The following is a 14,008-nucleotide window of genomic DNA, read 5'->3' as shown; positions in this document are numbered from 1 at the left end:
AATTAGGTTAGGCTGAGAAGGTATAACTGGCTCAAGGTGACCCCATGAGTGTCATGTTATGGTGAAGCTGAGATTTGAACTGAACTGACCTCATCTGACCTATAATGTGCATGGGGAAGGGGAGGTAGTTAAAAACACAGAATTCATACAGTGGACCCAAGAAAAAGAAGTAGCTTTAAGCAGATCCAATGGTGGGGGGGGGGATATTTATACTTAATTATGCTGTGTGCTACCGTACATACCAGCATGGTGTGGTTTTACTATAATTCTGGAGAAGAGGGGTTCGAATCCCCACTTAGCTATGAAGTCCACTGGATGACCTTAGAGGATGGCAATGGCAAACCCCCTCTGAAGAAACTTGCTAAGAAAACCTCATGAAAGGTTCACCTTAGGGTTGCTGTAAATCAGAAACCTGGTCTCCAGAATCATAATCCAACACTCAAATTATTACACCACCCTATACTATATTCATAACATTCAGAGCTTGGAAAAGTTTTTTGAACAGTTGCCAGAATTTATCAGCTGGCATTGACAATGTTAACTGGGAGTTTCTGGAAACTGAAGTTACAAAAATAACATTTCCAAGCTGATAAAATTATAGCCCAGAGCTATTTTATAAAAATCATGGCATTTGTATTGTTAATGTCAATGAAAATGTGATTTCATTTAATTAGTACACTGTACATATTAGCTTGCTTATGATGTTTTTTGTGATTTTTGTCTGGTAAGCTACTTTGAATTATTTTAGCTAAAGAAATGCAGGAATTTAATTAATCAGTCAATCATACTGGAAGTGATGAATGCAGGTACTAATTACTAGCAACAGTTAATATAGCAAGAATCTCTTTAAATCAAAATTGTCCCTGCTATTAGGCAGAGTGAAAGGAAATAATCTGGATGGCAGCCGGGGTGTGGGCGAACAATTATTTTAAAATGAATTGTTATATTTTATTTCTGAGTTGAGGGACCTTTGCATTTTTTGCCTCAAGCACTATGGGGTACTATCTCACCCCAGTTAAATAATGTCAGTTGCTAAAATGGGGGAAATGGCTTCCTCCCTTTCATGAGGGATGGTAGGGGTGAGTTAGTAGACCTGGGCCACCCTTTGTGCAATTCTGTTTGAAGACCAGGCTATGCATACTGCTTTTAAAAGGAAGGATAATCAAGACAGGGCTAGAGCATGGGGTGGGGGAATTTAAATTCAACCCAACAGCTATTACAACTGTCCCAATTTGTCAGGGTCAGTCCCAATTGATCCTCTGTTGTCCCACTTTTTCATCTGATTTTAAAATGTTCCAGTTTTTCTCTTGTTCTCCAACTTTGTCCTTGGCTTACTTCAGTTGCTGCAAAAAGTTCAAAATGAAAAAGTAGAATCTTGTCCTTCCCAGTAGGCTTAAGCAAAAGCAAACTGCTGCAAACTCTCCTAACTTATCTGTCTTCCTGATTAACAACTTTTGTTGTCTTGACTACACTCTGATGTAGCCTGACCACACGTGTCTCAGACCTCATCTGTGAAATGTTGGAGGACATGTCATTAGGCATCAGGGGGAAAGTAAGATAGACCTTTCCCACATTTCCCTGGGGAAATGTGTGTGTGTGTGCTTGCATACTCCTTCAAGTGAACTGTTGACTTACAGCAACCCCATAAATTTCATAGGGGTTTCTTAGGCAAGCAATATTCAGAGGCAGTTTCACCAGTTCCTTCCTCTAAAATATAGCCTACAGCACCCATCCCATCTAAGTGCCAACAAGGCTGATCCCGCTTATAAAGAAACAGTGCAGGGAAAATAGCTCTCCATGACACATTAGATGTTATTCTAATGACCCCCTCCCCCCTTTCTTTCACATGCACAAAATCACATTTAATCAGGGACTAGGAATGTAACTGGCTGTGTTGGCTAGGTGATTCTGGGAGCTGTATTTCAGAAAATTAATTTTCCAAGATGTGGTTTGTGGAAGTCAATAAAAAAATTCAAAAGATCCAGACATGGATTTTTCACATCATTTCTAGTTTGCTAACTGGAGCTGTTGTACTTGGGACACATATTGAGAAAGCATGACTCACTGCGGAACCCCCCCCCCCCAATAATGCTGGGGAAAGTGGTGGGAAGTAGAAAGAGAGGAAGGCCACATGCTAGATGAGTGGACTCTATAAAAGTGGTCACAGGTATGAGTTTGCAGGGACTAAGTGAATGACAGAGAGTCTTGGAGATCTTTGATCCACAGGGTCGCCATGTGCTGAGATCTACTCGAGGATGGTTAACAACAACAAAAACTGAAATAAAGACAAAATTGAGAAGGAATTGGTGAGATACCAAGAACAGAATGATAGTATTTAGGAAACAGCAGTATTTGATGACTCAAAAATGGTGCTGTATGTTACAACCGGGCATCCACTCATCATCACACTACACATAGTACTGGCTTGAGGCCTGCTAGGAGCTTCAGAGACACAAGCACTCTTAACTTTTGCTGTTCCTTGCTGGCAGCCATATTAGGACATTTATACATGCCTGGTGGGCCACTGCGTTCAATTTGGCAGACCACAAATTGTACAGGCTGCCCTTGCCTATAGTATTTGCTCAGCCAGTACAAAAGAAAAATGACACACTTTTTAAAAGGTGACACAAACTACAGATTGATATCTGGTAAAGGAAGCATCCAGAGCAAAAGGACACCTTGCATTTTGTACTGACTGGAGAAGAAACGTAAAATGCTAGCAAAAGCCCACAAGCTGAGAGAGTCTTTGGCCCAGGTCTTTATGAGACTGTCATATTTCCAGGGAAACTTCATAATGCAAAACCATTTTTATTCCATTATGGGGTCTTATAGACCGGACACAGGATGACAGTCACCACAGAGTTGTGTTTTGCTTCCCATAAAACTTTTAATTGGTGCTTGCACCTGTCTCTTTTGTGTGACCTAATTGTGACTTAAGACAAAAAATCCTAGCAAAGATAAAGTGGCTCTCAATTTTCTAGTACCCTCCAATTTTTCACTCCCTTCTCTTCTACTTTGGCTATGCACTGTATTCAATTCTGGCTGAAACAGCTTCAGATGAGAGAGCTGTCCCTATTGAATTATCACATTATTCACAGAAAAGGGGGAGCATCCATTGCTTTTTAAAGTTTTCTACCTGATTAAAATCCAGCAATAAAGGTTTTGGCATAACAACAGTACTAATCTTCTCTTAATGTATTGATTCATTTTAGAAGACTGCAAGGCATCAGTTCCTCATGATAATGTACTGACTCTCATAGGCTGCAGTATACTCTATTGGAAATGCAATATTATATTAATAATAATAATAATAATAATAATAATAATAATACATTTTATTTGTATACCGCTTTTCCACAGATCAAAGCGGTTTACAGCCGTAGAAAACCATTACAACCATAAAAAACCGTTACAAAACATCTCTAGATAAAAACCCAATTATACAAAATTTAAAACACAGTCATACAGCAAGGTAAGACAGGGAATCAATGGCATCAGCATACACAACTTCATTTACCAGAGGGGAAGGCTTGACAAAAAAGGACAAAAATATTGACTCATAGGCTTATATATACTTACTTGGGAGTAAATCCCACTGAACTCAATTTGACTTATTTCTGAATTTGCATGCTGTGGATTATTTTACAATTTATAACTTCAACAAATGGGAGATAAGCATATTGCACATATGAGGTTTTTTTACTAGCTGACATGTAGCATAAATGGGAATAATTCATAATTTCAGAGTATGGGATTTTGAGAAGTGGTCTCAGCTTATTTTAATGGGTTTACATCCAAATTTGTAATTGTTCCTGTTGTCATATCCCACTTCGCCCACAAAACTGGGACTCAAAATGGCTCACAATTTAAAAGACAATAAAATGAATCTGGTTAAACCTTTTCTTTTCTCAATAAATTATTATTACACATTTTTCCAAAATGTCTACAAACCATATCTTTTTATACCATGCTGACAATAAATAGTTGTGCACTTGTTTCTACCCTTCAGGCTGCCACAATGCAACTTTTCAGAAGGTCTGTGTAGAAAAGAGGCTTGTTATCTCTTGCACAGATTAGGATCCTTCGCAACTGGCATCCTGAAATCCCAGAAGCAATTGACAATTGCACAACCACAGCTGCATCTGCATTGCAGAAATAATTCAGGTTGACACTGCTTTAACTGCCATGGCTCAATACTAGAGAATTTTGGGAACTGTAGTTTGCTGTGGCACTAGATCTTTCTGACAGAGAAGGCTAAATGACTGACGAATCTACAATTCCCAGAATTCCATAGCACTGAGCCATGGCTAAAATGATGTCAAACTGGATTATTTCTGCAGTGTGGATGGAAGAGTAAAATAGAATAAGACCATCCTGAATTCTCTGGTGAAAGGAGAGGGTATAAATATGATTTGTAAACTGGATAGAATCCAAAGAAATTCATCTTCATTAGAAGACAGTCTTAATATATGTGGTGCTTTTAGTGATTGATTGAAACTTCTAAATGATATATTACATTAAAATTAATTGTACTTTTGTTTTGGGAGATAGCAATTAGAGTTTTGTCCTATATATTAGTATGATGCTTTCCTTCTATTAGAAAAAAATAATTTTAACCAGTCTCAGAATCTAGCAGGAGATGACTTACTTGTATATTGTTACTTAATCATCTATTTATTTTTATTTTTGTAAAAAATGGGATGTGCAAGCAACAATAACGAGATCAGGTCATCCACAATGCTGGGAATACAGCTGGGATTCTAAATGCTTAGACACTCAAGTGGAGTTTTATAGATGCTCATAGTCATTACGTGCAATCTGCAAAATTAGAAATGTAGAAATGATTTATTTTTCAACAAGCAGCTGAAATCCTAGGAGTAAACAAACAAGTGGGATGCAATAAAGTATGCACTCTAAAAATACATAAATAAAACAAATTCATCCCCTGGAAGACTTGGGGTTCTGAACTGCTGCTTTTAAAATGTTTTTCTGTTGAAGGTTTTCAAGCAATACTTTGACTATCTAAAGCAAGTTGAGTTTTTCCCAGAAGGAATGTGAAATGGTGTTTTATTTATTAGTGAAAAAAGGACCACATATAAAGAAAAGTGAAGGGCATCCTTGCCTATGATCAACATTCCTTGCTGTTCCAGCGGCTTCCAATTAAAACAGTCCTCCTTCCATTTAACCCTTAAAAGGTGCAAAGAAAGAGATGAATAGCCATTGGACTCCAGGGACGCTCATGCAATCAACAAGTAAAGAATGGGATGCTCATGCGATCAACAAGGAACAAATAGAGCAACCTCTTTCTGGTTGGTTGCATGGTGGGGCATCCAATTCTGACATCGGCAGAAATGACAACAATAGCCAGGCTCTTGCAGAGAGGTGCTTGGCTGGTGTGTCTGCATTAGTGGCAGCGGTGAGACCAAGAGGGACAGGCCAGTGGGGCCAGTGCGATGTTGGCCCAGCTGGTACCTGTGTGCAACAATGCAGTGTCACTTGGTGTGGTTCCTGTGGTTGCCACAGGGCATAATGCTCTGAACTGGTCTCAGACTAAGCATCTGGTATAAATGTGCCCTGGGTCATGGAGTCTCAGATTGGGAAAATGGTGGGATACTGTTAATGTTTTCCTTACAAATAGGGTTCACCTGGCTCACTTCAGGGGTTCCAGTTAACCTGGAGATTTCCCTGACTTTGCTTAGTTCAGGCAAAGTTTGGATAAGGGCCAAAAAAACATGGTATCTCCCCAGAAAGTAGTCATATGTCATGAGGACTGCCAGCATTGGCTTCAGGGTGAGTTTGGCATTTTCCCCAAGTGTAGACAAGCCCTTAGTCTGGTACTCCCAACTATAGAACCAATGAATGAGATGCACATAAATTTAGCAGTAGCAATTTACATTTCTATACCTCTTCATAGTGAACCACTCACTTTCTAAGCAGTTTACAGTGTGTAAACCAATTGCCCCCAAGAAACTGGGTACTCATTTTACCAACCTACGAAAGGATAGAAGGCTAAATCAACCCGGAGCCCTGCGGGGATCAAATTCACAATGTTGATCATTTAACTACTATGCCACCGGCTCCCTATTTAAATTCAGTCTATGGATCTACCTCAGCTGGTACTCCCAACAGGACTTGGGCCTATTTCTTAGGTACACATGCTTGGGGTGAAACTACAGTTTCAGTTAAAGTTCAAATAAAAACTCTAAACCTCAGTGTGACTGACACGATGCCCTATTAACTTCCCTATTAATTCCTCATGTCACCCCTCTCTCAATTCTTTGTTATTTTTCCTGTTTTCAGTCATAGACTGAAATCTCTTTGGGTTGCGACTTATCCTCTCACACTCTGTAACACAACAGACACACTAATGGATGATAAGATCTACTACAACAAATTATTGGTAAATGGTGAGAAGCCATAATTTACTTTCAAAGGACTCAGACATTCTAATATAATTATATGCTACATTGTAACTAGAAGTATTTGTTGAAACGATACTGAAGTACTAAAAAATTTACCAAAATCAGCAATGTTTATAGAATATATTTTTAAAAAAGAACCCAAAAGATGTGGCTTCAGCCTGATACAGACTGGCGCTTTGCGCCGGCCTGGCCATATACTAGGGTTGCCCAGGGGCGGAGCATTCGCACACCCCACAACCCTAGTATGTGGCATCGGCGTCATCATGGCAGCCTCCCATCTACACTGGGGCTGCCATGATTACGTCACGCATGCACAGCTTCAGTGTAGATGGGCGGGAGCCGCAACATTCCCACAGCAGCCAAATGGCTATGGGAATGATGCCAGGGAGAAAGGGGTTGTGCAGCCCCTTTCTCCCATGGCTCTGACTCCTGGGATGTCCAGGGGCATGAAGCCCCAAGGACACCCCTTTTCCGCGCCATGGAGAAGTGGCATTTTGCTGCTTCTCCGTGGTCTGGAAAAAGTCCGGATTGGGGATGCAGGGCTGCTAGTGAGGCTGCCCTGCCCCCAATATGGAGATAAAAGGGCCCACTGTAGGACTAAGATCATATTTAGCTCATTTTTTGTGGCAAGTGCAGACCAGATTGTTAAGTAGTCCTATGCTATTATCGCAGACATCCAACAGTGGCTCTATCTTTTTCTAGGCTTTTCATGTTGGTTTTAGTACAGGACTGGAAAACATGTGGCCCTCCAGATGTTATTGGACTGCATCTCTCAGCATTCCTAATCATTGGCTCTGCTAGTTAAGAGTGCAGGTTCTTACAACAACATAAGGAGGACCACTGAATTCCTACCCCTGACTATAGAGATTCTCACACTACACTATTATGGCACTGCTTTCCCCCTTTTACTGCTCTGGCTTCTGTGGCATTCTGGGATTTTCAGTTTAGGGCATTTAGAATTCTCAGCAAGAGAGCTCTTAGTGTAGTAATCTACTTATGGTTTGTCCACACTGCAAAAACAAAGCAGTTTGATACCACTTTAACTGCCATGACTCTATCCTACAGAATCCTGGGTTTACCTGTTTCTTCTTGTCCTGCAAAAAGAATGAAATTGTCTGCTTCAGAAAATTCTGCAGTTAGTTTTCAAATCAGTATGTACAGGCTCTAGACAGTGTACAAATATTAAAATGATTTTGATGTAATATTATGTATGCTTTATTATATAATTATATTTTGTATTTTTGTTTTCATTTTTTTTAAAAAATTATGCCTTTCATATAGCCCCTGAAGAAGGCCACAAAATATTACAGGACAAACTGTGTTGGACTTTCTCTATAATAAAGCAGCCATCCATTGAGTAGTTTGAGGTGCATCTCCAGTTTTTTCTGTGAATAACTCCAGTTAAGCCACAGAATGATGGCTTTCAGCCATCCAGCTCACTGGGCATGTATCTGGTAAGTACATGATGGTAGACCAGCCCCAGCTTTTGCCCTAGAAAACATATGATTGCCATGTACTTTTCTCCAAGTTGACTTTAATATGGATTCTCACTGACAGACAGTAAAGAAGTCAGTGACAGACTTCTGATCCCCTTATGAAGCCTTGAATAACATATTGTGACATGCAGCACAGTATATAATTTATAATGACATTGTAATGAGAGCACACATTGAAAACCTTTACCAGAAGCTTATGAAGGGGGGATGGGGAGGACATATGTACATGTATATGTACATTTTCTTTATTAGCTCATGCTAATGGATTAATTCTTTAATCCATTTGTCTCAATTTTCATGACTTGCCATTTCTATGTCAAAATAATCTTATATATTGTACTGTTGGTCTTCTGCATCCATGGATTCATCAATCCACAGCTTGAAAATATTTTTTAATGAATTCCCAAAGTAAATCTTGATTTGCCAGTTTATATAAGGGACACCTTTTTACTATGACATTGTATTTAATGGGATTTAAGCATCCTTGGATTTGATATCCACAGCAGGTCCTGGAACCCCAGAAGATACCAAGGGCCCACTGTATGCTGTAAAAACAACCTTTTGTTTAGAGTTCACTGACTGCTACATAATGAAAACCAAGTCTTAATGTGATGTTCTGTCTCTATCTGACTCAAAAACAAGAAAGATGAACCAGAAAAAGTTTATTGTAGCAGATCAGAAAAGAAATGCAATTTTTTGCCTGAACTGGCTCACAAGCATCCGTTTCACTATTATAACTCCTTGCAAGCACTGCCTCCCTCAGCCGTCTACATGATGTTACCTGGAAGCCTCTTGGCAACAGCTTGTGCCTGAAACCTCCCATTCTCACAGTTAGGCCTAGCAACTGCTAACAACAACAACAACAACAACACAAACATAGTTAACAATAACATCAAGCATTTAATAATAATGACCTCAAACATTATAACTATGGCAAGAAAACGTACATAGGAGACCCTAACACCTAGAACATAAAATGTAATTATTTTACATATGGATCTATAAAACATGTCTAGTCTGTAAATACTGGTAGAAAGGAGCCCCTTCCCCCAATTTTAAAATACCTTGCTCACAAAGGCTCCATTCCCACTGCATAAATAATCCAGTTTGACAACAGTTTAATTGCCATGGTTCAATGCCATAGAATTCTGGGAGCTGTGTTTTGTTTTGGCACCAGAGCCCTCTGACAGAGAAGGCTAAATGTGTAACAAAACTGAACTTCCCAGAATTCCATGGCACAGGAAAAAAATTGCTATGCAGAGATATCATTTTCTGTGCAGAAAATGCTATTTTCTTTGAAAAAAATGCCGTGAGATTTAGGCGTGGTACAGAGTGCCCAAATGTGCCATCTTCCTGGCAATACTAGGGTTATTCAGGGCAAAATTCACACATGGGATTTTTGCACAGAAGAAAGCACTTTGGTGTTTGCTGCAAAGGAAATACTGTAATGAGAATACAGTTGCCATTCAGTCACCCCCATGCTCAGGTCTCTATCTCACTGGGCAGATATGTCATTTGGTTTGTTTGCTTGCTGCATTTATATTAAGCAGGTTGATATAACCTTGAAATCTGAAGATAGCAAAACATGCCTCTAAGCCACTTATGAGCTACAAACAAATTCATCAATACTGATAAAAACTGGAAGTCAGAGAATTGAAACTGATGCAATTAAGACATTTTGTAAATATGCACATAGGCCAAGAAGATGTTTTATGTCAATATTGCCCTCTAGACTTTGTCTAGTGGGCGTTGATGTAGACTTTGACCATGCCATTGATATGTACTTGTTGGTCAACTGGAATGTCTCTGTTGTTCCATGTTTGGATATTGATGCAATAGAAAGGAAATATCAATAAGCTTCTTGATTCTCCCCTGATATTGAATAAAAAACCTTAAAACCTTTCCTACTTGTGTTTCTTTTGCGCTTGTATCTTAGGAACCTCTTTCTGTTGGCAAAACAATTGGGCAGTGTGCAAGCATGACAGCATATCAATATGTAAACTCTCTATTTTTGCCCCTTGCTCCCCAGTGCGCTTGAAGCAAGTGCACATATATAGTTGGTCAGGTCATCACTTCATTTATCCTGTAAGTTAAATTCACAACTAAACTAGGAGGTTTCATCTCTTTCTTGTAAGAGCTCAATAACAAAAATATCAGCATGTATAAATCAGTATTCATTCCTGGCTATTTAGAAAGTTCTGTGAATCAGGAAAACAAGAAATGATGCCATGAAAATTTTCTTTTGCAATCAGAGTAGAAATGAAGGAAATATAGTGCATGAGAATACAAATTAGTAGGAGGTAGAGTTCATTCACACACGCTAAAAAAGGTCACTGCCTTTTTGTTGTTGCATCATCCTAGTTAATGACATAAATACATCTGTATTCTTGACAATGCACAAGAACAGCATCCAAGTAAGCAATAAGTGGGCAAAAGCATTTTTGCTGACTTCCCCAGGCAATCAGCATGTGGTCTAAGTTGTTAGATTTCATTAGCACAGTTGCAGAGCTGCATTTTCTAATGTTGGCAATTAATCCATTCAGGTTTCCAGTGAAACTATTGCCCAAAGTGTGCCTTAAGATTGCTTCAGTTTCATCAGAACAAAGGACTGAGGTGTTCCTATTCTGTTAAATGCAAATGTGCCATTATTAAACAAACAAACAAACAAAAAACAAAGGAATGAGCACCCTGGAGATTAAAAAACTGTATCATATGTAGAACATAATTGCAAAACTTGTTTCCAAGGTGCATGCAGGTCCTAAATCAGATCAAAAAGAGAAAAATTATAATCATCATCATCTGTTGTTGTTGTTGTTGCTGCTGCTGTGTGTCTCCTAGTCATTTACAATTTGTGGCAATCCTAAAACAAACTTATCATGGGATTTTCTTGGCAAGATTTGTTCAGAGTTGGGATTGCCTTTGCCTTCCTCTGATTACCATATATACTCGACTATAAGTTAAGAAATGTATACCTAAAAATTGACCCTAAAATCCTAGGTCGACTTATATACAAGTCAGTAGAGTAATACTGCTTAAAAAGCCCCACTCTCCAAGCCTCGGCAATGATTTCTGAAATAGCCGCCCAGACAGGAGTGTGTGTGTGTAATAATAATAATAATAATAATAATTATTATTATTATTATTATTTATAGCCCGCCTCTCCCCAGAGGATTGGAGTGGGTTACAATCAAGAATAAAACATAGTAAAATAATAACACAATCCCTAACCCACAATTAAAATACAGTTATTTAAAATCAGTTATTAAAATCACAATAAAAATTACAATAAAATTTAACCCCCATTACAATGAGGCGATTTAAGGGAGAGTCAAGGATGCACAGTTGTGGGACAGTGAAGAGGGCGCATGTATTAGTCTGGGAATGCCTGCCTTAAGAGATCCATCTTGATGGCTTTTTAAAAGGCCTCAAGAGATGTTATGTGGCAGATCTCCTCCGGTAGGTCATTCCAAAGTTTAGGAGCAGCTGATGAGAAGGTCCTCTGGGTAACCACAGCAAGTCTGGTCTCCTTAGTCTGTAGTAAATTTGTCCCAGAGGACCTGAATGTGCGGGGTGGATTGTATGGAAGGAGACGTTCCTTTAAGTAAGCTGGACCTAAACCATGTAGGGCTTTAAAGGTGATTACCAACACCTTGTAATGTGCCTGGAAACTAATTGGCAGCCAGTGTAAAGATTTCAGAACTGGAGTTATATGGTCGCCTCTTGATTTTCTGGCAGCCAAACTGGCTGCCATGTTTTGAATTAACTGAAGTTTCCATGTTAGGTATAAGGGTAGCCCCATGTAAAGTGCATTGGTGATTCCTTTCTCAATCCAATGTTAAAACCTTCTGTCCCCATTCTCTTCCTCCTCTGGATCTCTCTTCCCACCAAACACTCCATCTAACTCCACTTCTTTCCCTTTTCAATCCAACGTTAACCTTGTCTCCCCATCAAAGATCCCATTTCCCTCTAGTTTCTCCCTTTTCAATCTGATGTTAGAACCCTCTCTCTCCATTAAACAAACACCTCACTTCCCACCAGTTTTTTTTCCCTTTTCAATCTGATGTTAAACCTCTCTCCCATCAAATAGTCAAGAGGTCCAGAGGAGATGTTATGCTAAGCTGAAATCTTCTGAATTTTGGTATGTGTGTTTTCCCTATAGTCCCAAACAGATGCTGTATTCTGGGCAGCCGTGATTCCCAAAACATGGGAACCCATCCACACTACCCCATATGGAAATCAAATAGAATAGTTTGGGAGTTGAAAATGAGAAACTTTAACACCTCCGAAGTCAGAAAGATAGGTAAATTGAGGCAAAATGTTTTGCCGGACAAGCCCAATAAGGATGATTTACAACTTTATTCTCAATCCAGACATTGCCAGTCTAAGCAATCCTTTACATTGCAGATTTGATTCCCTTTGATGTAGGACAAACACCTTTGCCTTCAGGCTAGTTTATGCTTATAAAAGATCCCCCAAATCCTTCGTCAGTGGGCTAGTTGAAAAGCACAGGGATACTCTGTCACTGTGAACTCTGACCAGTCTTGGTACATCCGTTCCTCCCTTGGCTCACCTGAATGGCCATATCTCACACTATCCCCCCTCATAATTGGATAGAGAGTCAAGTTTCATCTTGTGTAAGCATCGCCATTAGTTCAGCCTCCTGCTATTCCAAGCTGACTGCTGATTTCCTTAGTCCTGGCATGTACGTGCTAGTGAATGTGGATTATTGTGTTATTTCCCCCCTTAATAAAAGAAATATTTCATTCAGAGAATTCTGCCTCTGCAGTATTCCTTTGATCCTTTTTCTCTTGGTATACATAAGGGAAATGGTCTCGAGGGTCCTTATAGATGACCCAGTAAATTGAGCTAAATAAAATTCCCCTAGAGAGACTCTTGGCTACAGAGAAGAGAGAGGGAAGTGGTGTTTTCCCTTTTAGATGCTTTGTTACATGCCCCTACATTCTATCCTTGACCTATCCATAAGTCATATCAAAATCCATGATTTTGGCCCTAAAAACCTTCTTCTACTTATACATGAGTATATATGGTATACTCACAGTTTTAAGTAAGTGTCTTCAATGTTGACCTTTATAATTACAGAAATATATTCTGATTTTTAATACTTAAAAATTATAATAATAAATTTCATGCTAATAATGAAGAGGACACCTCAGAAATCCACAGCTATTAACTCACTGGCCATTTTAAGGTAGAAAGTGAAATGCCACACTCTGGCCAACAAAAGAGGTGGTGAAATGTTCAAAGGTTTTTCATCCAGCAGTTCCTTACTTGGGAAAAGTCTCTTTGCAGTAGGGATGTAAATCTTTGTGAATTTCATTAAAAATGTTCTTACCATTTTTCTCCTTGCTGGGAGAAATCTGTTGAAACCTGTGCAGTTTTGAAGTTGGGATGTTTTGAGCAGAAAACAGCATTTTCTGTAAAGAAAACCATGTTTCTCTGTAGACAACAACTTCCTGTACAGCCAACAGCATTTTCTGGGCAGAAATATTCACAGAAAATGTCATTATCTGAGCAAAAAATCCATGTGCATTTTTCATGCAGAGTAAATTCTGAACTGTGAAGATTTTCTCCTTATTGCACTTTCCTGACACTTAGCAAATCAGTTTTTCAGTCATTTATAAATATTTTTGAATATTCTTTCCATCCCTAATGTGCAGTCTTCAGCACAGGCAATGGAGGAAATATATTGCCTCGCTGTACAATGACGTATCAGCTTAAAGGGAGAATGTAACATTTCATCAATTTAGTTAAAAGATATGCAAATAGTGGATTTATTCTAGTTGGGTGTAGCACTAGGGATTTAGGAACGGAAAACATTAGGAAACAAACTGTTTACACCACATTTTAGAGAGCTTGTCAGCATTAAGTGACTTTCAAAAACATGAAGCCCCGTGTTTCTTTCACGTCTGAAACAAGAACTTTTTGAAAAATACAATTTATTTACAAATTGAGGAAATTACAATGCAGCAATACAGTCTGCTCTTTTAAGGATTTTAAATTTTTTAAAAAAGCGATTACACTAGATATATATGCATATGTAGAGTTTGCAATCTGTCTGATTAATGCCAT

The sequence above is a fragment of the Sceloporus undulatus genome, chromosome 2 (genome assembly GCF_019175285.1).
Source record: "Sceloporus undulatus isolate JIND9_A2432 ecotype Alabama chromosome 2, SceUnd_v1.1, whole genome shotgun sequence".
NCBI classification, from domain to species: domain Eukaryota; kingdom Metazoa; phylum Chordata; class Lepidosauria; order Squamata; family Phrynosomatidae; genus Sceloporus; species Sceloporus undulatus.
Note: the sequence above shows the minus strand (reverse complement) of the source record.